Genomic DNA, 24053 nt, shown 5'->3' on the forward strand with positions numbered 1-24053 from the left:
CAGCACCTTCTATATTTTTGCTTTTTATACCGCGGCACCCATTCTTCATGAGAGAACTGATGTTCAACAGTTGCCGCTTGCGTCGATCCCGTCGTGTGATTGTGTGTACGAGTGAGAAAAATGTAAGAGTGAAAGGGGGATTGAGTGAGAGAGAGTGGTTGATATGTCCCTTCAGATGGACGCGCCCTTGGAAGTCGCTGGGGAGGTGTGTTAGATTAGCTCAATTGGTAGAGCCCTGGACCGGTAATCCAGAAGATGTGGGTTTGAGTCCTACAGCTGGCTAACCCTTTTAGTGACTTCCTTCTTACATACTTACACCCATTCTTCGTCATCGAAAACAATCGAAGAGGAGAAAGTGAAAATGACAAGCTGGTGGCCGAGGTTGAAAAACTTAAAAAAAAAAGGAGTTGGTTTCTACTGCAAACGTCTGTCACTTCTAAATGAGAAATGAAAGAAGATTCACTATAGCTATACATGCAGAAGAATATGATCCTATAGTGCTCCTGAGGCTATCCTACTTTTGTCCCCAGATGTTGTCCCTAGGATCATCTCTGGAGTCCCATTCTAACACTTTTCTAACAAATTGAGGATCCTTTGGGGATATTCCCAGGATGTCATTTCTGTCCCACAGTGACATCCTCAGGATGAGTGAGGGATGTCAACGTGTTCTTGGGGGGGGGGGGGGGGGGGGGTTCTTGCTTCCGCGGCAGCCATTGCGCCAAAAAGAAAGAAAAAGCCCGCGTGCAAACAAAAAACTGCGCAGGCGCGATTGCTGTGGTTGGCTGCAGCTCACAATCACGTGCTCACGAGTCGGCTGTCTGTCCGGTGTGACAGGAATCGGCGTCGGTGTACTATCGGCTATCGGCGTCGTGGAGAACCGAATCGGCCGATCATTCCTCGCGCTTGTTGGTGTCGCTGTAGTGTGTGGGCGATGGGTTACCATTTCCTCTCCTATCCTTCATTTTCTTCTTCATTCTCTAGTTTCTCATTGCCATAAATAAAATAAATAAATAAAGATGCTGTTGGAGATAACGAGACAGTGATAAGAGATATCGAGACGGGATAGTGTAGCGCCGGCGTGAGGGAAGGCTCGCCTAAAGTGCCAATACCGAAGCAGAGTGAGTGTGATGGATTACATTGTCTGGCGGAGGAGGGAGAGTGACGTCTTTGTGCCCAGCCTTCCTATCTGCGGCGCAGTAATATTTTGAGATCTGACGGACTACATTTATTTTCCTTCTTAAGTTGAACACGACTATAGGAGCTGCAAAAATTTACAGAAACTCGGCAACATATGCCAAATGGCCAGGACAAGCCTTGTGTAACACGGTAGTACACACGAGACGATAAAGCCGACTAAGATTGTTCTGTAGCTAAATATGAGCCGTGAATAAGCCCACACAAATCGACGTGCAAGTGTTGTCTGGTTTCTCGGGATTATTCTGAAATCGCGGCAGATTCTGGAAATAGAGAAAGGCGGCCGGCCTGATTACTAGTCAACGCGTGTATGGACCACCGTGGGGCTGGAATGGCTGAGAGCCAGACAAGACAATTGGTCATATCCATCAAGCATAGGATATGGAGGAACACGGTCATTATAATCGACAGTTCCGGCCTGAAAGGTTGTGGGAAAACGCACGGGGAGTACAGTGTACATGAGGAAGGCTGACCTCGGCGCAGGTTGGTATATATTTTATAGACATTTCCACAGCGCATCTTGTAGCGCGTCAACTTAATTATCCAAAGTGCGGGGGCGCAGACGAAAGATCAAGCATCAAGGGGGCGCGACAACCTTCAATCCGAGTTCAGCTGAGTTGATGACAAAAGAAAAAAAAATGGAGAAATCGGCACTCATTACGAGAGCCGACTACACCAGATCACTTAGGAAAACACAAATGGCTGACTACAATAAAAGCAACGAGTGACAAAGACACTCAGCCAGTCACTCACACACACTGTCCACACACACACTGTCAGTCACACTGTGTCCACCAACTTGGAGTCTGCGCAAAATCGCACAAACGCCTCCATGGCGTGAAACTGATGGTCGGGTGTCCAATGGCCCAGAACCCTTTAATCTCTATGCGATCCTGCAAGCTAGTCTTCGAAATCGTATAGCGCCCAGTGAAATTGTTGAATTCGCGTGAAACATGTCTTATGTGTGGTAGATTTCAGTGACATGTAGGGCTGAATGTGGCTAGATTTTCGGTGTGGGGCCTTGGAAACTTTCCTATAGCGCTCAGAAGGTAATAAAAAATCGCATGTATCTTTGGTGCTTCATTCGCTTAAATTGTGACCACTTACAAAATAAAGATGCCTCATACGAGAATTCAAATCTAATCTTATGAAGCATTAGCAAAACATATCTAACTACTATATATCCAAGAACGTATTGTCTGCGTTGATCCATCTACTTCCACACAGCTACACTGTAAACTGGAAAACACCCTTATGAGTGTAAATGGCTTGTCCTGTAACTGACACCTATTTTTACACCGTATATGGTCTGGAACACCCTTTTTAGAAGGTGTATTCCGTGTAAATCACCCCTGCAAAGGGCGCTTTTCTTTGAAAATGCCCTCTTTTGCACCCTATAAACACCCTTTTTGGAGGGTGTCAGATCGTTAAACACCCTCCTAAAAAGGTGTATAAAGGGTGCAAAAGACGGCATTTACAAGGAAAAGCACCCTTTCAAAGGGCGTTTTACACGGGATACACCCTCTAAAAAGGGTGTTCCGGACCATACGGTGTAAAAAGAGGAGTCAATTATAGGACAAGCGATTTACACCCATAAGGGTGTTTTTCAGTTTACAGTGTATGTTTCAGCACTTTGGCAGCTATAGTTGACGAAAAAGACGCAGTAAGGTTTCAAATTCAGCTTAGGGGCAAGGCGTACGTGACATGCTGGTAACATAACACGTTCCACATAGCAAATAAAAATATGCCAGAATCCCCCTGACGTTCGTGGTTCGAGAAAAAAAAGGATGGACGCATTATCACCCCATGGAATAATTAATTAGATTCATCAACACCACGTTTATACAAAACTGCGTCTTTAAGAAAGCATCAAACACTGTAAATCCTTTAAATTTCGCGGCCTAAATTTTTGACGCATTGGGAATTGGGCTCATATTCGAGGCCACTAAATTTCGTGAATCGTGGGTGATAAAATTGGTGGCGTAATTGGCGTACACTTCATGATAAGCACAGAATTGCATGCGGGACATTTGATAAAAGCAACATTCCACATTCTGGTGTTCTGGCTGTGTTCAAAAGCTTACCAGTAGTATGTACAATAAACCGTGCAGATAAAGTTTGCGATTCCAACGTCGTTTCCAAAATGAGAAACCTCGCTGGACGTTTTCGTGTACCCTTAAAATTCGCGAATTTTTGAGTTAGCGAAAATTAAGAGCTCGCGAACAGCAAGGTTTTTCTAACACAAGCTTAACACCAAATCTTCAAAAGTTGGGACGAAGTCTGCTAGTAACGGAAATGGTGATGTTCGTGTATGTAGTACAGCCCAGCGCTCACTCACATCCAAGGAAGTGCTCAAACCTGCTCGCTTCGTGTTTCCGGATGTGCTTTGTGTGGCAGCCTCCTGCTTGCATGAAGTACCTTCGAAGAAAAACAACTACATGCACAGCATGCAAAAACCCTAGCAAACGAGGTGGGAACTTCGAAACGACTTTCTCACTCGCAGGTGTGAAGGCGTGTACCACAAGATACCTGCTGTCTACGCGGCATTACATTGACGCACACACACACAAAAAAATATATATATTCGCTCCCTCGTCCTTCTGACCGGCCCACTATGTGGGGGCACAGGGAAGCAGCCCCCCAACAAACAGATAACAAGAGCACGGTTGAAATGAACAGGGACCGTCGGTCGTGAGCAGAGCCCCCCCTCCCCGCTCACAAAGCCATCTCCTGTATTTCTCTCTTGCTTGCAGCAAAAGGAATGAAGGAGATGCCGCGATGCGATTTTGTTCCCGTTGCGATGGCGGCGTTCCTTGCATCATAGAGAAAAGAAATTTGGCGGCGATGATAGCACGTGGTGCCGCTCTGGTGGATGGACACGGAAAGACTCGAATGAGGAGACACGGTTGCGACTGAGAGGGGCAATTATATTGTATGGAATAATGCGAATGTTGGTGGGAGAGGAACGTTTGAACACAGAAGCATGTCCTCACGACGTAAGTAAGTCGTCTCACTCGAAACCGAGCACGTCGAAGCTAGAGTATACCGCTCGCGACACAGTTGTCTGAAATCGCCTGTCAGTAGTTCTGCAGCCCATATTTCCTTGATCATAATCGAAAATGTTGTTTCAATATTGCATTTAAAGGTGGCCATATATGCTGCACGTGTTTCTTACTCGAAATAAATTATCTTGCAACACCTCGAGATTTGAGATGGGGTGCTGATTTCAGACAACCGTGTCGCAAGCAGTACATGGGATGCCCCTGAGGGAAAATATAACAGGAAATGTAATATAATGTAATGTGAGAGATAAGCATGGTGTATTGAAGTGCAATCACTTGCGAGACTTGCAACACTGTCACCTTCTGCCTTTACGTGAGGGGGGGATATATTTATTACAACAGACAAAAAAGAGAGAGAGAGAGAGAGGAAAAGTCAGCCAAACGCTATGTCGGCTTGCTATTCCGAAAAAAAATTTAAGAAATAAAAATAAAAGAAATAGGAAGTAAACGATAAACTTAAAAGGTGAAAGAAGGATGAGATAGATCAAAGAGAATCGTGTATTTTTTTATTACTTGTTAACGCCGCGAAGCAACTGTGGCTATGAGCGGCGTACAGATGTGGACAGAGAAGGAGTGAGGGACAGGAATTAGTATGCGTCCTCGGCCGATTTCAGGGGAAACTGTTCCGACATTTGTCTGGAAAATCTTCGGGAAACTCAGGGAAAACCTTAGACAGCACAGCCGGTGGTAGGATTCGAACCCACCACCTCTCAATCTTCAGAACGACCTTGGCTACAACCAACGAGCGGGACGCCAATGACAGAGTTTCTCACTTTGATGGTGTAAACACATGTTGGCATCACACCTTGAATAGCGTATTTGGATGCTCCTTCTGTTGTAACTGAGGGGATCATACCAGCCAGTACATTTCTTTTTTTTTCTTTCTTTTTTTTTTTACTTTTCGTCCGTGGTATACATAGGGAGCCCCGTCACCACTCGAAATACTCGCAATAGACCTCTACCCGAGAAACGTCATCATGACGTTGGTAGACAGACTGAAACCGAAACAAATCGGAAGTGGAGGGCTGGGTTCCACGAATGAGCACGTGTCCGCTGCTTCCTATAGACCGTTTACAGCAGAGTTATCTGGGCGCCGCCATCTTAGCGCACGTAACCTTGCGCCCCATTGCTTGCCTTCTCTTTCGGCTGCCTGTTGGCACGGCGCACGTAGTACGGCGGTGCAACCCAGAGACACTTTCCTAGTTTTTAAACTTTGTGCAACGAATTCCGGATGGAAAGATAACACGAGGCTTTGGCCAAAGCTTCAACGGTCAGGTGAGTGCGCTTTTTTATATAATTTAAGTTGATTTGCTTGATTTAGAGTGATATTTCTGGCCTCGTGCGTCCCAAATGATCGGTCCCACTACACTCGAGTTACTACACATTTCGGCGTTTTTTTGTCGTCTTTTGTTGCGCATACGTTACGTTGTGGATACGTTCATAATGTAATATCGTAAGATCGTTATTTCTTGCCTTTTTTCGCAAGAGTTGTGGTACAGCTACCTGAGGAAGATATGCTGTAAGGGCTGTTATGTTTTCATTATGAAGCAGCATTCTTTTATTGTTGATTTCAGATGTATACAGTGTTGTACCCGCTACCCGAAAAAGGTAGCGCAATACCGATACGCGCTACCTGAGCAAAAAGTAACGAAATCCCGATATCGTTACACGTACGTACCTAAAAGTAGCGGAATACCGCTACCGTTACCCGTAAAAAGTAACGCGATACTTCGTGCGCTACTTTTTAGGAAAGAAACAAACAGTATCGTTGATGACGTACTTCAAACGTCTTAAAATAATAAAATAAAACAATATCTCAAAATAATAAATCGACGTCCAATGGAGGTTACACGTAGGTTGCCTGAAGGCTAAAATTTTGAAAACCGTTTTTTTACAGATTTACTAAAGCCTACTCGATATCCTGCATATATTTTTCTCTTCCTCTAAAGCAAATAAAGCACAAAGCAAGTCTACCGATTTTAAGAACACACAAAAGGAACTCTGATTGCCCGGAAGGAGAAGTTAGTAAACATACCATGGTGTGCTTTTTCAAATTGGACGTTGACTTCCTTGACGCACAGATAAAGCTTTCCCACCGAGGCGCATAGTAGACATCTGAACACCACGCTACTGTTTTGTACTGTAGCAGGCCATGGTCCGTCCATTGCAGCGGACAAGAAATGGCAACTGTCAAGCACCTGAGCGCACGTGGTGGAATGTCATGACTCATAGCTAGCGAGGACGGCCCCAGAATGGAGTGACGTCAGTTTGCAGACAACTCCGACAATGCACCAAATCCTCAAGAAGGTTCATCCCAAACAGGGAACACGTGGAGGACACATCCTCTTTGTAAGATAACGGCCTCTGTGCCATCCTTTCGGGGGGGGGGGGGGATATGTTTATTAGACAAAAAGTGAAAAAAAAAACGGGGAAAGGTCATCCTTTCGGCTATTTGCCCGGTCTTCCCAGAATGAGTTGTGATATCGGGTAGCTTGATCGAAGGCAGGCAGAGTGGAGGTTTGATGATAGGTCGAAGTCGAGTTGTCGCGAACCCCAGCTCGGAAAGTAGCGGTAGTAGCAAAGATTACGCTACCGCAAATTTGTAGCGGAAGTATTTCTTTCGTTACCAGTTTAAAAAAGTAGCGCGATCTCTACTCCGCTACCGAAAAAAGTAACGGATACGGTAGCGCCGCTACTAGTAACGGCGCTACGTACAACACTGGATGTATATAACTTCACGATCAGCAAGCTAGAGGGAGACGGAAATCCTTCGCTGAACTACAGACCGTTTGCAGAGGAAACGAAGCTATTTGACAGTGGCCATCTCGGTGTAGTACTGTGCCAGTGCAACGATGGTGTATGCATTTTAAAGACGGACATCAAGTCGACACAAACAGTGAGCAGAACGTATAGTCCAGAGACTCGCTTCGTGCCCACTTTGGCGGCAACATACACTTGTAAAGCGGGTTTGAGCAGCAGGTGCAGTCATATTTGTACACTGCTCATCAAGGTTGTAGAGCGACAAACAAGAGGCTCACGAGCGCTTCGTGCACTAGCAAGGCATATACATAGAACCGTTCAACTGCAAGGAACGTGACCCCTGCTACTATATGGAGGAAGTTTATTCCTACAAGCAGCAGCCAACGCCTACAGCGGAGTTTGGGGCTCACACAGAAATGCTGCGCCACTTTGAGGGCTGCATTGCTTACCCTCGCTGACTTTCCCGGTTTGAAATCCTTCCTCTGAATATTCGATACCCACCGTTGTCGGATCACCTTGTTTTTCTCTACTTGTGGGAACCCGTGCATTGCAAAAGGCCTCGAACACGGCAGTCTTTGTATAGCGACGGCTCCTGAATTTGACAGACTGCTTCGTCCCACGTGATCAGATCTCTGTCACAGTTTCTACACTCAATCACGGAACAAGTCTTCCCTCTGCTTTTCCAGATTTTGCCCAGAACTGTAGCACAGCGGCAAAAAAAGGTCGTAAGCACTCACGTACGCAAAGCACACAGGCACTCGCAGAAGGCAAGCAATGGAGGGGCTACTGTGGCGCCATCTATTAGCACCTGAAGGAACTGGCTGCTGTAAACGGTCTATTGAAAGAAAAGTAGGACGGAAGGTCGCACCCCTTTCAGGGACCATCGTAATCCTCTCAAGACCGTGGGTTTCGGGCGCGACCTTGTTCGCCTCTATAGCTTCGAGCATAGTTCAACTCTACTCTACCAAATTGGTGGGGCTGTCGAACACTATGACGTCATTTGTTAACAATCAGGGAGGGGTCTATTTAAATGGTACAGGAACGCCGCTTCGAAGTGTACCGTTGCATTGCTTCTTAAGAAGGGTACTACCAAGAGAAAAAGTTTTAAAAAATTCGAAACATAACCCACAATAACAACTATTCTAACAGGGCCTACCCAACATAAAAGTGGCTTCTGCGCATGCGGTATCGGAAGGCGCTTTGCAAAAACAGCGGACTGGTTATCCTCCTTCACAACGGTGTCTTGCGACACAGTCGCTATGGATGAGCCAATATGAAGAGTAATCTGTAAGCAACCCTAAGAGATAGCGAACTATCGGAGCACGTTTGTGACACAATGCCCGCTGCGAGTGAGTTGTGCGCCTGCGGGGTAATTGATTACGGCCACAACCTTTCTCTCGTCCGCTTTGGGTGGCTGTAAACGGATGCCTGGTATGAGTATTTAAACTTTATAACGAATGACGAAACACATTACTCATCCCTGGGAAGTGACGATAGCAAATTTTCACCAGCGGCTGTGATAACGAATGCTTATTAACGAAGGGAAAGTACAGAAGTTAACCGCACTGCTACCAGATAGGCCGCTATGCAATGTAGAGTAAAGTGGTATGGCAGGAAGAACAGAGCCTGTCGCGTCATCCGCTTTATTTGTCGTCCACGCTTGCCTTATCAACGGTTAGCAGCTTTGAGTAAGAACGCATTTGTTGAAGACCGATGCATGATTGCCTCAATATGAGTTGCCAGTTTGCAACGTCAAAATGACGCCGACTGACCCGGTGTGACACCGTGCTGCACAGCTTATATATACTTGTGGCAGAAGCGCAAAGGAAAACATATTCAGATATACTACCCTTCGGAGATGGTAAAAACATTGGAATGGTACGAAACGGTTTGGTGGCCGGCCGTCGACTACGGGGTTTCTGTTTATTTTCAGTGGGTTAATTCCCATCTAAAACAGTGCCAACTTGCACGCATCACATTCAAGTTTTAGGTAACGTGCGAAAATAAAGGAGCCGGGCCCCAATATATTCTTCTACAGCGAACCTGACAATGAAGGAATAAAAATATATACCGTGATAGATTCAGAAACAAACAATCCAAATGAACGATATCGTCACACGTAAGGTACTGCTCCACGGCGCTGGACCTGTGAGGACGGGAGTTGCCTTTTATCTACAGGAAGTCAGGGCTCAATGCTCCACGGAAAAGTTGCACATGTTGTTGAAGGAAGCTGTCACAGTACAGCTGGCATGCAAGCGTCCCTCGCTCAAAGACGTAGAGGGGCGTTCGGCAGGCCCATGTCATCACACCACCGCATTCACCCGGTCGTGTTGGAGGGGGTTGGACCTGCTACTGGGTTCCCTCCGGACAAGAGCGCTTCGGGGTTCGCTTTTGAGGCTACACTGCAGTGGTTGATCAGCTAATAGAGGCCCAACAACTTGATCTAGCACTTGATCTCTCAACTATATAGCTGCTTTTCATAAAGGTAGAGTGCTGGATTCTGTACTCTCAAGCGTCTCTTGGAGACCCAACGGGAGACATTACACGGCTCCGTAGCACTTCTGCCAATGGCACGCACTTTCTGCACGTCTCCAACCGGTGACCCACGACCAGAGGGGCATGGGCCTTCGCGCATGCAGGCCATGCGAACGTCTGCACACGGTTGGCCTCGATACTCCTGTCCTGGTGGCTGCCGTCCCTCTAGATGTCCACTGCGGTACACGTGCGCCTGTCCTGCTCAGAGTTTAGTCTCAAAAAGTTAGTTCTCCCGGTGCGGTTATTCACAGGGTCCATGGATCCATGTCCGAAGCGACGAGGGACATCTATACGACCTCTTGGAAGGTCTTGGAGGGTCTCCAGAGCTTCGAGACGCGATGTTTAAGCTACTGCGTATAGCGTCCGCGTCACCTCCAGTTTTCATTGACCTGTTGACCAGACGCCCAACAACCCTACTTCTCGTTATGTCGTCGAGGTGGACAAATGCGCCACGAATAACTGTATAGGTAAGCATGTGGCCACACACCTACATCACGCGCCATGACCTGTGAAGCATGAAATTCGCGTGACAGAAGATTCACCGCATGTTCTGATAGAATGCGATCACTTTCGTACAAGCCGGCCGGCGCTCCGAAGAACCCTTGACAGGGACAAATGAAAGGCCATTTTGATGCTGTGAAATTGTTGGCCTGCTCTCCATCGATAGCCTGCACAAGGCTTACTTAGTACGTCTATTCGTATAAGGTCACAGAGGTGATTTTAGTGCCTTACTAGACGTGTCCTTTTTCTACTTGGTGTGCCACACAGCCAGCTGCAGTCACGAATCAGCGGGTGGATGTAAGAGAGGATGAGGGGATGAGTTCGAATATTAAAAACGATCAGGCCTACAGAACCATATTTTTCTCTATTGTCGTCGTCATCATCATCATGGTGTTAATATGCATGGCGTAGTGGTAATAATAATTGGTAGTAGTAGGTTATGGCGGTGGTGGTGCTGGTGGAACTGCTTGTCGTAGCCAGCGATGCTCAGGCGGGCAACGTCACGACTATCGCAGAGGGGGGAGGGGGATAGCGCGTCCAGGGCCGACTTCACAGTGCCGACATTTGCCGTCGTCAAAATCATTATCATCGGCATTACCAGTGCCAACTAACCCGCAGCAGTGGCAGCAGAGATGTGCTAACAAATTCTAAAAAATCCTGTGGAACCCACTGCAAGCCTATATGTATATCTACAAAGTCTGGTAAAAATCGGACGGCTGCGATAGGTTGCACAGTGTGCGAAGCACGTAGCCGCTTCTTCTTTCATATATATATATATATATATATTTTTTTTTTTCATGGGATCATTTTTATTACGAGAAACTAGCCATAGAAACTCCGTTTCCTCCGCTCCATTGTAAATATAATCCAAGTTAATTAGGATGCGCGTTTGCTTTAGAGGGATCCTCCAGGGTCTTGTCTATACACAGGTTGAAAGGAAAATGAGGAACGTAGGAAGGAAAGAAGAAAAGCACAGGAAGCTGAAAGGGCTTCCGGGTGTGCTGTCCAAACAAGACGTCCTTCTCACTGGGAAGATGTTCGCCTGATAATGAGTCTCCTCAGGTCTGGCACTCCAGTTATTGAGCGGCTGCCCAATGAACGCGAAAATAAACCAGCGTACGTGAGCCGCTGTAATTATATAGCCACGCGGTGAAACACTGAACTTGTTCGAGCATGTCCTTCGAGTAAGACATTCAAATTTGGTGAAATGCAACGAGGCGAGGACAAAAATGCGAACTAAAAATGAGTTGCAGGGAATAGATAGAAGAAGCCAAAGGACAAGTTCGATAATAAGGTGCTCATTAAAGGAGGTAGGAACTCCAATCTGCATGTATTTAGTTACGGGTTTAATAGATGTAATATTGTTCTTCTACGCTTCGTAATTCTATTTAGGATCTAATGTTCAATCCTTCTCCTTCATAACGAGCGCGGCGTTAATACAGAAACGCACCTTTTGTCGGATACAGGCGAGTACACGCTTAAAAATGAACTTCACTGCATAGCACGCTCCTAGCCCACCTCATCACAAATGATAGCGTTATCTGCCCTGATTTGTTGAAAACGGGAGGCGTACGCCTATTTTGTGACACTTATGCTGTTTATAATTGTCACAAAAAAGGCGTACGCCTCCCGTTTTCAACAAATCAGGGCTGGTAACGATATCAGTCTAGATGATGGTTGGTTGAGAGCGTGCTATGCGGTGAAGTTCATTTCTAAACGTGTAGACGCACCGCCATCCAGATACCTCTATCCATTGTTACGTCATCTGAATAATTGTAGCACCCGATCAAACGCCAACGCGGAGGTACACATAACGTTCTGCTTTACACTCTTAAAAATGAACTTCACCACATGGCACGCTCTTAGCCAACCATCATCCCGAATGACAACGTTCTCGCTCCTGATATGTTGAAAACGGGAGGCGGAGCCTATTATGCCATTATGTGCGGCATTATGGCTACAAAATAGGCTCCGCCTCCCGTTTTCAACAAATCAGGGACGAGAACGTTGTCATTCGGGATGATGGTTGGCTAGGAGTGTGCTATTTGGTGAAGTTAATTTCTAAGAGTGTAGAGCAGAACGTTATGTGTTCCTCCGCGTTGGCGTCTGACTGGGTGCTACAATTCTTCAAAAGACGTAGCAATGGGTAGAGGCATCTGGATGGCGGTACGTCTAGTCGCCCGCATCCGAAAACAAGTGCGTTTTTGTATTAACGCTCCACTACGTTACGAAGGAGAAGTATTGAACAATTAATTGAAAATATAATTACGAAGCATAGAAGAACAATATTACACCTATCACACCCGTAACTAAATACCTGCAGATGGGAGTTCTTACCTCCTTTAAGACACCAAGGCCGAACATTGCTATATACAGGTACATTCGCTATATCTTTTCTTTTTTTTCTTTTTTTTTTTCAAAACTAGAGGAACTTTAGATTATTTCACAAAATCGTTGCGTTTTGAACGACGCTCAGTTGGCTAAGTATCTATCACAAGCCAACACAAATAAGAAGTCTGGGGGCGATGTACGTGTCCATCGCACTAGCGTGGGAGTCAACTCGGAACGAGGATAGTTCTCTGAAAAACAGTGTGAAGCCTTCCTTCCCTCATGACAAAAGTTGTTAAATTCGTGATAAAATATTGGAGTACAACTTTTCATTCGCGTTTAATTTCTCCTAACGGTTTTTCGCTGCTGTTTTTGCTGCCTCTCTACCGACGAGTCGGGGAGGGGGGTATTGTTTATCGAAAGAAAGTAACAAAAATACGAAAGAGAGGGCGGTCTACCTGCCGAGACTGGCGGCAAGTTGCCACAGAGAGAGAAAAAAAAATAGGAAAAGAAGAAAATGGAAAGCGAAAAACGGGACACACCAACAAGACACACGACAGATAGCAACAGTAGTTATACGTAGCGGCGCTACTAGTAGCGCCGCTTCCGAACAATCATGTATTTGTTCTGTCTTGCAATGAGGAGCAACGTGTTTTAAGAAATTTAAGCACTATCTCAGCAGATCTTCTAAATCTGCATACATTACTATATGGCAGACGTGTTGTAAATCTACGCCATGCACTTTTGTAATGTAACTTCCCTTTCCCGGTTGTATATATTTACTTTTGTTCATGTGAACGAAAATAAACATACTCCTCCCTACACCCAGGCGACACAATCATAGATTGAGAAGTTACCCGTCAAAAAGAACTCGTTACAAGTTAAGTTACCGTGTGGAAAATGTAACTAAGTTAATAACGAAGTTCCTCAGCCTGAATTGTAACTCGTAGTTATTGAGTTACTTAACAAAAAGAACGAGTTACTTCCAAGTTACTTCGGACACAAAATAACATTACGCAGGTGCAGCGCGCGTGAGCATTTGTGTTAGACATTGGGTTGCCTGCGGAGAAGTGCAACACGCTTAGATCGTTTTCGTTTATGTTCAACAATAGGCATCCCCCTGTTTGTAAACAAATAACGACATAGTGTTCGACAGCGCCACAAATTTGGTAGAACTGAACTACGCTCGACGCTAGAGGTGAACAAGGTCGCGCCCGAAAGCCACGGTCTTGAGGGGATTACGATATGATCCCTTAAAGGGACGCGACCCTCGGTCCTGCTTTTCTTTCAATGGGAGGCAGCGAACAAGTGCCCGTTCGTGGAAACCAGCCCTCTCCTTCCGATTTATTTCGGTTTCAGTGTGTCTACCAATGACGTTTCTCTGGTAGAGGTCTATTCGAACGCTTTGCATCTTACTCCCTGTGGGCGCACAATGGTTCAGCTTCATTTCAATGGCAGCGGTTCTTACTTCCTGAACAAAATACTGTCATTGATTGATTCAATATCACGTTTTATGGCAAAAAAATGTCATGAGGGAACCGGAGAGACAAGAAGAAAATATGCGGACGTGTGTGAAAAGCGAGTTAAAAGTAACTCGGAACTTAACTTAAGTTACTTTGGCAAAGTTACCTGAAAAAGGAACGAGTTCCTCTGAAAGTTACCACGGCGCAAAAGTACCGAGTTAAGTTACAAGTTACCAAAAAAAGGAACTTAGTTACAGTAACGAGTTACTTGTAACGAGTTACCTCGAACTCTGGACACAATTATCACCATATTTCACCTGTGGGAGTAGTACACCATTGTTACACCCTCAGGAACTTCCAAAACAAAGTTGTAGGGTGTGAAAGGGGTGTGATCTTTGTTGATACACCTATTTTACACCTTTAAAGGTGTGAAACGATTTAGAGTGTATACTGACAACACTTCAATGAAACATTTCGTCTGAGTCATTCGCAGAGGTATCGCCTATAGCTGTTTGTTGAGCTGGTGTGAGCCTGTTATCTTGCTTTGTATTTTGTCTTAGTGTTTCATTAAAGTGTTGATGTGATGGCACATGTGCTCCGTGTCCCTGTTTTTAATCCACGCTTTCCGTAAGTTGTCTCGTCAGTTTTATTATATTTCGGCTCTCTAAGCCGTAAGTGCTACTCAGTTTTCAGACGACGCCTTGGCGACTCTTGCGTCGAGACCATTTGCTTAGAGTGTTCTCAGGCGGAAACGTGTTTTTGACCCTTCCGACATTGTGACGCACGCAAAGAGACAACGTGCAGTTCCTACCAATGAATGCCACACATGTGCTGCATGGTCTGGCTCGCAAACAGAACCACCACGGTTCCCTTGTGGAAATTGAGGGCACTGCTTATATCCAGGAAGTCGATACCACGAAGCCCTGGAACCACTTGGAGTCAAGTACAAGGCGCAAGGAAGCACGCGTACGGTCTTTCACGGCTCCCGTGAAGCAAACACTCTTGAAGCCCCGAATTGTGTACACTGTCTTGAATACACACACGTGCGTACATGTTCCAACACAGGGTAGAAAGTTTGCAAAACGGTGGCTTCAAAGGACACTGTTGAAATAGCCGTAAAGGAATAACAACTTTAACTTTATAACTGAATAACTTTAACACTTACAGTCTTTACCTTTGTAATATCAACTTAACTTTGTCGCTTACTGTTCGTCTGCGTTACCCCCTTGTTGTACTTAGCGGGGAGATTCAACAAGGCTTCCTGATGCCTCTATTTAGGTATGTTAAAAATCCAGTTATTTCTCTTTTACACGATGATCGTCCAAACGTAAAGAAAGCACGGATGAGTACAGAGTAAAAATACCGCTTATTTACTTACTTGTTGGACATCATACCATGCACAAGGGTACTATGGATGAATTGTTAACGTGTCAGATGGAGATTACTGTCCCCGAGGTAAGAGCCTGCAGAAAGGCCATCGGCAACTTGGTGGCGTCGTAGTACAAGTTGCTTTGACACGCCGTCTTCCGCGAGATTTTACGCATTTAAGATACATTTCTTCAACATAAAATGTAATAGTATATAATATTGTAGTGAAGATAACGACGGAGGGATAGCGGGAGAGATAGCGGGAGTGGCGCGATGACTCGCGCCACTCCCGCGAGGCTGTCTGAATAAACCTATTCCTACGGTCACGAAAGCTTTCACCCCTCAACTATGAAGTGACGCCCCTTACCCCACCACCTGATCGTCGATCCCGTGGCACCGAAGTCGTCCATGTCATGCGGATGAAGCCTTTCGTCACTCTCCCTGGCCACACACCCGAGACCACGGCTTCACAGTCCACCGCTCCCGACATCACCGGGCTTCCGTCTTGCGAGGGGGGGCAATGTAGTGAAGATAACGACACGTCAGATGACGACGATGACTCGCGCCACTCCCGCGAGGCTGTCTGAATAAACCTATTCCTACGGTCACGCCTACCTGCGCTCTTCCGCTCTACAATATATCTATATAGTGACAAATTTACGCAGTTGAATTGGCTTTGCGAGATGGGGCGAGAAAGGCGGTGCACAAGGCAACTTTCGGATAAAATTAATATTCCAGAAGAACGGTGCTTTCGCCTCAAAACTGGCCTGCTACGGAGATCAGAGCTGTCTCAATGTGGTTGTGAACAGCGAGAGGAACTTCTACCCATAGGCGCCGACTTCGGAGGGGCTCGGGGGCCTGATCCCCCCCCCCCCCCCGAACTTTCCCGAGTGGGGGCAGGCCCACTCCGGGAAGTCTACGCAGCTGACCGCTCAAGGTGAAAGTTTCGAGGGATATATCCTCAGAATCGCGGGTTTAATGCGAATGAACATGGAAATCCTGTAAAAATTTGCCTCACAACATCGCAACACGGAATTCCCGACGCCCTGCCCGACCTCTTTGCATGAAAGTGGGGGAGAGACGTTGTGCCCCGGCTCCTCCGGCAGATTGAAAACACTCCGCCTATGCTTCCACCTCTTTGTGCTGCCTTTCTCCAAGGGATTGATTCCTGCTTACATAAAGCACACAAAAAGGAATCCCTGCGGAATAATCGCATTGTTGCTTTTCTGTGCGTACTCCGCGGAATACTATATCGACTTCAAACGGAACGGAACGGCTGTGAATTGGCCTCTGCCGAGACCCTTCCCCCCCCCCCCCCTCCCCACCCGCGACACAAAATCGGCAGATTTCACAGCGTCAGAATGTACAATGAAGCAAAATCGTTTAATTGATTAGCCGTACATATAGCTCAACAGTTCAAGGAACGTTAACTGAGCTCTTGCATCCAAACCGCGTCCCATAATTCATTCAGTCCGAAATTGCGCTTTACATTGGTGCAGCCGCTCTTATAGGTGTCAAAATCTATATCGTACGCAATTACGCAGGATACTTTAGTAAGCATGTACCGGTATGCATCCAGCGATGCGAGAATGTAAAACTTCGATTCAGTTAGCCCAGTCAGGAAAACTTGACAGTGCACCAAAAGCTTCTCCGACACCAAATTTTTTTCGCGGCACACCTCGAACATGGCAGCTCTGCCGACCATGTTCGATACTTTCAAAGCTGCTCCGCGACTCTGAATGCTATATGCACCGTTCGATTTCTTCACATTCCAAGCCCAGGGTAAAAGCGTGACACTAAAACATATCTTGGAGTCCATACCTCGTGGCACGTATTCCATCATTTCGTCGATGGTTTCCGCAAAACCTTTGCACATATCCGGGATGTTAGTTTCGTGAAAGCCAAATACGTGGGTCTCGAAAAAGACGCGATCTAGTACCGGAGTTAAAAGTTGAATATCGTAGTTGGCCCACGATGTTCGATCTCCGGTTATCATCAGCGTGACGATGTATCTTCCGATTAAGGACAGGTGCAGGCGGTTGACAAGGTCAGAGAGTGTCCTTTTGTCTTCTGGTCGACCACACGATCCGCCCAGGTTAACCCAATGAATTGTGACGCCGTACAAATCATTTTCTACTAACGCGTTGGAGACGTCCCGCACGAAACTCGACACGAGACTTGTATCGAAGCCAAGATTTGAGAATTCGTAGCTGTCCTCTTCGTATCCCCCGACGACCAAAAGAATCTTGTCGAATCGTGATTTAAGGCTCTTAACCACTTTGAAGCCGTAACGCTTGTCGAAGTTAGGAACTCTGCTGATAACTCTGCCGTGGTAGATGGCCATCGACCAGTAAAGGAAGCAAGGACAGAGGGACGCTGGAACATGCTTTGGAAGAAAGTCATATCGCTCTGGCTTCCGAAAACGCGAGCTGTTGTAAATGCAACACACTTCGTATTTCATGGAGTCCCGTGCCTGCGTTGCTTCGGAGAGGTTACCATCCCAGATGCCGCTGATGTCGTCGTTGAGGGTAACGTTCATTACACAGTCAGGTGATTGAACGAATGGATCGTTTATTGGTGTCGAAGAGACGTTGACGTCGCTGTTCACCGCTAGATTTCCAGGTCTCAACAGAGACACCACCAGCATAACGACAGGGATGGCCACGGGAAAGGCTGTCGCTGTACAGATATACCACAGTATCACACCCTTCGAAGGCGGCTGTTCGGGCCATGGTAACGGTACATCACTGACAGACTGGGGCGGTCGAACGAGAGGTCGAACGAGAGGTCGAACGAGAGGTCGAATGGGTGGTTGTCGAACGGGGAGTGATTGAATCGGGGATAGAACTGGGGATGCTAACACAGGAACCAGCAACTCGGGACGGGGTTCTACATGATCCTCGTGGGCAGGCGCGCTGCCAGGTCGGCCGTCCACACCATGTACAGTTTCAGGAGGCTTACGTTGTTGGGTTGTAGCTGGTTTGGTGGGCAACGGCGTAGGAGGCCTACTCAAATCGGAAGTCGTGATCAGAGAGGCTAGAGGCCCTGACGACATAGCTGATGAGTCGATGGATGACGTGACTGGATGTGCCATACCCACGGGGGACTTGCCAAAAGGGATGGTTCGTTCCAGTGACTTACGTGAAGGCGCGGCCTTTTGGGGTTGGGCGACAAATCTATCAATAGGCGCGACCTGTGTCGGGTTCACTGCGGTTTTTGTAGCGGCACCGAGCGGCGGCTGTGTGGAGCTGATGATAGGAGCCATGCTGTGCGAGTTGACCTCGACGTGAGATATTCTAGAGGAGAGCATTGAAGTCATTGAGTTGAATGGAGCCGACGGATAGTGATTGATGTCCTGAATTGATCCGACACTCTTCGACACTATCAGTGATCGGGGAGGTGAAGGCATTGTATTGCGCATCTTGGGCACAGCAGGAGCAGCACAGCGAGAAACACTTCGGCTACAAGCGCGAGAAATGGAACTGTGCAAGCTTTCTTCTTCTTCTTCGTCTTCCTCCGCTTTTGCGCTGGGCACATGGCACGAGGCGTTGTTTCACCATCAACATACGTCGGCACAGTACCACTGTACCGAAAATACACGCCCGTATGCAGATAGGTAAACATGATTCTCGCCATGGTGCCCTACACTGTACACTAATCTATAACCATTAGGCACAGGCTAATGCGTGCCCTGTGCGAAACGCATGGGCACGTCAGGATAAAAACTGTTGAATGTGCTGTTCTATGCATGCCACTGCAATTTTATGCACCTTCCTAAGATCAACAAATTTCGATACGTATATTCAAGCTGACGTCAGGTTGTTCAAACCGACGTATACTTTCAGTCTTATAGACTTTTTTTTTTCCTAACGGTAATTTGTAGCGTGCGGATCAAACTTATCCTATGGTTTCTGTTTCTTTTTTTTCTTCTGTTTTTCGCGCCCGCAGAAGGAGGTACGAAAAGGAAAGTAAGGTTACACCAGATGAAAAGAATATTGTGAATTTCTTACATTTTTATTTTGAAGTCATTGAAAAGGGAAAATTCATTGAAAAGGGAAAATCCCTGAAAGTCAGTTACATGTTGTCATGCAAATGAGAACTCGCTCATTTCTTATTCTGCCGTTCTGAGAGGTTTACCGTATACAACTGGAAAGGAACAGGGTCGATGTTGTCCGCATCCGTCCTGTGCTGAAATATCCTACACATTTTACTATGATGTGCCGTAGTCGCCCTGGGTATGTACATACGCGTATGTACACGACGTATACATACAGCGCATACCAACACGCACACGGTATCCCCATAGCCGACAAGGAATTGGGTTGGGTATAGGTTACGCTTCGTCGTTTCGTACGCCGCCGAGAAGACTGTTTCCTACCGTGATGCCCTCGCACAACCTTTGGCTGAGACACGTGAGTGCCCGAGGCTCACTGGACACCCTTTCCAGCAATTAAGCGAGATCAAAGCAAGCTTCCGACAACGGCGAAAACCAGTCGGACAGTGCTGAGAATCGACACAATGGGAGATTAATATCGACTCCGCGGATCACAAAAGGCCCTCTTGAGCCGCGCGTCCTTTCAACTTAATTACCTCCGGTGCATCACCGAAGGCTGCAACTGTCTTAACACCTTTCCTTTGTACTTTCACCGGCTACCTTTTATGGCACTATAACAGCGTGTTCTTAGGGAAACGCGGTGGCCGTGTGGAGTGCCTAGCTGAGGTGTTCTTTTTGTCTTGGGACCGCAGCATACACTCTAGAAACATAGGTTGGTGGCATATTATTACCGAGTCTTCTGCCTGTCGGCACGGCGGCATGTAGCTCGAGGGACCGTGCGTTCTGGGTCGACTTCACAGGGATCTGTGCCCACATTTGCTTTGAAGCGTCTGTGGAAAACACCACTCCTCTAAAACATAACTGCACCGCATAAGGCGCTCATGGTAAACCAGCATACAATATCGTCCAGTCTTGTGGTTGTTGCAAAGTGTTACAAAAATGGCGTGCACGCCTCGGGAATTAGGGGATAGAGCGGTTTCACGCTGAATGCTTGTTGACTCACGTTCAATGCTTGACTGAGTGCGTTATGCGGTGAAATTCCGTTTTTAGAATGCACCCACACACTAAGGAAAAAGGGTGTAGAAAGGTCAACACCTAGGTCAACATAGCGTCTAATAAACGGTACAAAAAGGGCGGTAAAAGCAATTATCATACATCCAAATTGCTACAATAAGCCGTACGGCCCCCCTCGCTCACCGAATCAGAAGCGGTAACCCAATCTTTCCTAGGTAGCAGGTAGAACTTTGCAACCTTTTAGGCACAACATTTGGGTCAACTATTACCTCCTAAAAGGTGTAACTGCTCCACCCTTTTTTCTAAGAGTGCATTGCCAAATAGAGTGATTGGTTGTGGTGGCGTGCCATTATACGGGCAGAGGTGGGCAAATGCCCTCATGATCTTTGCCCTCACCTCAATTTTCGTCACAGATGTTTTTCCTCACCTCACCTCATTTTTGAGGGGACTTCGTTCCTCACCTCAACCTCCTTTTAAAATTGTTTTCCTGACCTCACCTCACCGCAATTTGTTTCCGCAAAATGTTCCTCAACTCACTTCACCTCAACATTTTCCAGGACACTTTTTTCTCACCTCACCTCACCTCATTTTTTTCTGAAAAATTTTCCTCACCTCACCTCACCTCAACCTTCATTCTAAAGTATCTTCCTCACCTCAACCTTCTCTAAAAATATATTCATCTACTTGTTATAATTTTTGCCTCGTCGAGTTCACTTTAACCTGTTTCTGTAAAACGTTTTCACTTCACAATTGCTCGAGTGGCGTCGTTCATAGCCACAGTTGCTTCGCGGCGCTAACACGGAACCAAAAAAGTATCAGGAGCGGGTCGGTGTATACGTTGTAGTTGGCTTTTTACTGCTTCGTTGATTGACTTCTGACAACAAGTTACAAGTACCCACAACTAAGATTCATTGCCTTGCTTGGTTCGTCCTCCTTGCAACAAGTATCCTCTACATCTACGATCAGTAAAAATTGGACGTAGAGTACATATGGGTAGAGAAGTTGCACAAACCGAGCAATTTTGAGTTGTTTTTCATACTGACAAGGCAGGAATGGCATTAAATCAAGCGAGAATGATAATGGAGCTGCGGAAATCGTTTTCGGGATGGTATGCAGCTATACTTCGAATTACTTGTACATTTTGCATTTTTGTCTGTTATTACTTTATATTATCGATCAATATCATTTAAATAGCAGACGTATTCATTTCTAGCCGGAATTCGGGGACCTTTTCTTCAAGACTCTTGTTTTGAAGCAATGAGGAAGACGTGCTGTACGGATTACTAGTGACTCATTTGTTGACTTACTAATTAAATTACTTTATGTAGACAGAGACCTCTTGTGCCTTTTCACCTAACTTCATTGCCGTACTAAAAGCTCAATATTTCAACTTGTGGCAATACGGCATATATGCCATTATTTGCGCTTATTGCACTTAAAGCGCGTGTTGTTGCCTCCATTTCTTACATCAGTCTCTGACAAGGTCATTGGTTGTCATGTACTATCGTTCCAAATAATACGTGAAAGACATCTGCTTACAGACTGGCTATAGCTTGGCTTTGTTGAAATCTAAACACTCAAAGCACACGGAACTATACTGACGTGTTCATGTGTCTCAAATCATGTATGTGACTCAACTGACTAGTTTGATTGTATTGAAATCTGAGCTAAATACATAAAGCGCACATAAGCTATATTCACTTGTACGTGCATCTGATCTGACACGTCTATCATGTATCTGACTCAACTGAAAGCCTGAAACTAACGCGCTTACAGCGAACATATTTTAGTGTAGAGAGCCTATGCTCACAGTACAAAAACATTTCTGCTACATTGGTAATAGAAAAAGCTGGCTCTCGGTGCCCTTTTAAGATATCGTGCAATTGAAAATAGCCGCTCCACATCTCCTCAACCTCCCTCTCAAATTTTTTTCGTCACATCACCTCCCCTCAATGTGCGTGAGGTGAGGGTGATGTGAGGGTGAGGGCACCCTCACCCTCATTTGCCCTCGTGAGGGTGCCCACCAATGTTACGGAGTGATCATGTCCACTCGTCACCTTTCAACCTTAATTTCTTCTTCTGTATCTTATCTCATCTTTGCTACAGTAGTGATGCTGTTCACGACGTGAGTGAGGCCAACAAGGGGAAACCGCCGCCATCACCACCGTCATGTTACTCGGCTGGGACCTTTTGCAGACTTCACATGGAGGTCTGCGGACACTTGCGTAGTAGCGTTTGCGGAAAACCAATGGAAAACATGTGGACAACATAGCTTGCCCGATTGATAGGGCAGTTGAAGTTTTTCTATTCGTTCTATGGCTTGCCCTGTGTGTGCTCCCCCCCCCAGTGATTCCTCTTCTTAATTCTTGGACATTTTACGCTCACTGGTTTGAAACTTTTGAACTACATGTTGCGCTCCATTACTTTAAACTGTTCACTGTATGTACACATGTTTTGTATTCACCGTGTGTAGGCGTACTGCATGGGCTAGCCAGTCCGACTCTGTCGCGACTCACACCCCTTTTTTTTTCTTTATCACATCACCATCACCATCAACACAGCTGGTACAGGGACTCGAAACCAGGTGCAATGCAAAATTTTTTTACACGTCCTAGAACCTAGACAGCGCCACTTTTGAGCAAAGGCCCAAGACAACAAGGAAACACGTAAAAAAAAAGCCCGTTATGGTCTGACAGTATAGGTTACATAGTAAGAGAAAACATGGAAACGTTCGTCCTGGTACGCCTCATTCCCATTGGATTGGATTGGATTGGAAATTAAAGAAAAATATGGAGATGTTGGCTACTCCAAAACGCTTTGGGGGTGGAAAAATAGAGCCAGAAAAAAAGAGAACAAACAAACAAACAAACAAACAAACAAACAAACAAACAAACAAACAAACAAACAAACAAACAAACAAACAAACAAACAAACAAACAAACAAACAAACAAACAAACAAACAAACAAACAAACAAACAAACAAACAAACAAACAAACAAACAAACAAACAAACAAACAAACAAACAAACAAACAAACAAACAAACAAACAAACAAACAAACAAACAAACAAACAAACAAACAAACAAACAAACAAACAAACAAACAAACAAACAAACAAACAAACAAACAAACAAACAAACAAACAAACAAACAAACAAACAAACAAACAAACAAACAAACAAACAAACAAACAAACAAACAAACAAACAAACAAACAAACAAACAAACAAACAAACAAACAAACAAACAAACAAACAAACAAACAAACAAACAAACAAACAAACAAACAAACAAACAAACAAACAAACAAACAAACAAACAAACAAACAAACAAACAAACAAACAAACAAACAAACAAACAAACAAACAAACAAACAAACAAACAAACAAACAAACAAACAAACAAACAAACAAACAAACAAACAAACAAACAAACAAACAAACAAACAAACAAACAAACAAACAAACAAACAAACAAACAAACAAACAAACAAACAAACAAACAAACAAACAAACAAACAAACAAACAAACAAACAAACAAACAAACAAACAAACAAACAAACAAACAAACAAACAAACAAACAAACAAACAAACAAACAAACAAACAAACAAACAAACAAACAAACAAATCTATATATCGATTCATGGTACAGATCCCGACAAAAGTTTACGGAACACCAGAGCGAGGTATTTCGTGATCCCAGCGACACCCTAGCGGCGAACGGGAGTGGACACACTTACTGAGAGGTACGTCGAGTACCCGGTCACCT

Source organism: Ornithodoros turicata, chromosome 3, assembly GCF_037126465.1.
Source record: "Ornithodoros turicata isolate Travis chromosome 3, ASM3712646v1, whole genome shotgun sequence".
Classification (NCBI taxonomy): domain Eukaryota; kingdom Metazoa; phylum Arthropoda; class Arachnida; order Ixodida; family Argasidae; genus Ornithodoros; species Ornithodoros turicata.